We start from the raw sequence: 2,783 nt of genomic DNA on the forward strand, positions 1-2,783 counted from the left end.
ACACACACACACACACACACTACTTTGAATTGATCATTCTCACAGTTTAGCTTGGAAAGCAATACAGTTTATTGCAGATTGTCAAGCGAGATACTGTTTTTGTAAAGCGAGAACTAGTGATGTGAACACAGGTTGAAACTCCAATCAATAAAATCTTTTCTGAACGCTCAGAAGCGAGGCCTGCAGGAGATTCAAAGGAGCATCTTCCCTTTATACGACTATTTTTAAAGAAACGAAAAAGAAATCATCACATGTGCTTCATTCAAAATATGAGAACAGATTGATCTCGATGGCATGAAAAATGTCTCTACACAAACAGTTCATATGATTGTTTCCATATAGATTCAGTTATTTTGATCTTGTTCATTTACATGTCTAACTGTTCTAGGTAGAATTACTCATTTTGTCACTTACTTAAAATGAAATTATAGCTGCAAAAAACCTGATTTCAGAGTTCAAAATTGAAGCCAGAAGCTGAAAATAAATAAGTAAGTAAGTGGGAAAAAAAAGTAAACAGCCTATAGAAATGCCTCAGTGATATCCACCACTTTGCAGCTCTTCAGTGTATACTACCAACCTTGGCTATTTAGCTACTTTTCAAACTTTAATGACATGGTAATTAAAAGGGTAGTCAGCACACCTAATTTCCCCCTTAAGCAAGTCCTGCAACTGCCAGACATAAAGCAGCTCTCTAATAAATGTAAGTACTTTTAATAGCGTGCACACACATAAGCTCCCCTTTCGTGCAATTGTATGCAAGCACACTCTAACACAGTACAGTGTACATTCTTCCTCCTATATGCTTCATAATACGCGGTAAGAATCATCATTGCAGTTTTCACCCAGCCCCCTCGCTATTTCTGCTCTCTCTACTCGACCACAAGCTCGCGCACACACATACGTATAAACACACACTCACACACAGATTATGGCCCATCAGCCTGACTGATCCTCCCCAGCAGGGGGGCTGGTAGCCTCAGCTCTGGGAGCTGATGAACATGATCATCTGTCCTCCTCTGTGGTCATTACTCACCAAGGACAGAGGCCAACAGCCCCACTCACTCATTCTGTGTCTCTCAGAGTCCATTATGTACATGCACACAATCGTCTATTTTTTGCTCTCAGTTTCACATCACATATCTACCACTTAAATGTCTGGCAAATTTCAAAGCTTAAATTCAAAATGTGGGTTTACATTTGCTGTGGTTTTACCACAAAGCCCACGTGTCCTTGTTCAACTCACCTTATCACGCTTCTGTGCTGGCAACAGCCAGTGATGGGGGTATTATGTTTTTGGCTACTCTGGCCAGCAGATTTTCATGAAAAAAAAGGGTATTGAAGGAATTTTGAATTTGACACACATAATCACAGGGCTTCATGGGTGAGCTGGTTGTATTTGGGTGGTCAAAATCCAAAGTTCAGGCCTCTGAGGGCTCAGGAGGTATGCAGCAGTGATAATAAAATTGGACAAAAATGTCCGATTGGATAAATCGATGATGATATTAATATCTGAAAAGTCAAAGGTAAATTTCGTTGTGAGACTGGTGACAATGAAAACTGTGGAGAGTGTGTGAAGAATCCACTGCCTAATATCTTTGCAATTACATTCAAATTTTAAACCTGCCATGGTTAAAACTTTCTGTTCTATGAAAATCAACTGTACCTCCTGGTCATTCACTTAGACGGCAAGCATACAACTGCAAGGGAGTTATACTTTTTTAAAGTAAGGAATATTGTGTAGTTTAGTACACACTAGGGAGTGTTTTTGGGGAGCAGGATGGTAACAATAGAACAATAAAATAAACTATATTTCCCACAATTCATGGAAGGATGAAAGAACATGTCACTAGATGGAATTATGTGCGACACTGGGGATATGATTTGATGAAGCTAAGGGCTGCAGCTTTGAAGTTGTTGGGTTTTTTCCACCAGATTTAAAAAAAAATATCGATTCCGTTGTTCAAAGCATTAAAGGAAAAACTAAAACAAAAATAGCCCAAACTAATTGTTTACATTTGGTTAAACCATTAACCAAATGTAAACAATTAACATCTATGATGTAATGCAGTGATCTCTACTACTTTTAGCATGCTAACCAGCTTGCCTTGACTTGATCCCTTGTAATATTGCTTTGAACTTCATGATAGTCAATTAATGTAGCCTCTACTCTGCCCTCTGTCGAACAAAAGAGATAGAAGATCCAGCATTGCTGAGAGAAGATATTATTCTGCTATAATTCAGACTTTCAGTCATTTACAGACTGTAAATGACTGAAACAGTAAATGCAATGTTGGCTAAAGTTCCTGGTAAGCAACACTGTAGGATTAAAAAGATTGCTCAGTGTCGTTTTCCGCATTTAGCTTCTTTGCACTCCACTTATGACAAATGCAGAAACCAGATAACATTGAGGACTTGAGCCATGTTTCCCTCAGCAAGCCATGATTGTGTAGCTTCTCAAGCAAATCATTATGCTGATTGGTTGTAGAGCGATTTCTACACTGTAGTCGTGACTGTGTATGATATCAGGAAACAAAGCACAATATGCAGACATCCATGTGTCATAGAAATTAAAGAAGGCAATAAGTTATCAATCTAAGATACTAATTATAGTGGAATTACACTGTACCTTATTCTTACTTCAGAACACTGGAGTTTTGTGTAGTCTGTTGAAATTAACGTGTATTACATATACATATATACATATATATGTATATATAGAACATATAAATGTCAAAGAAGAAAAGTCCTACTCTTTTATTCATTCTTTTGTAAAAGTGCAAAAA

This window comes from Haplochromis burtoni, unplaced genomic scaffold (genome assembly GCF_018398535.1).
Source record: "Haplochromis burtoni strain Fernald_Lab_line unplaced genomic scaffold, NCSU_Asbu1 Contig_149, whole genome shotgun sequence".
Lineage (NCBI taxonomy): Eukaryota > Metazoa > Chordata > Actinopteri > Cichliformes > Cichlidae > Haplochromis > Haplochromis burtoni.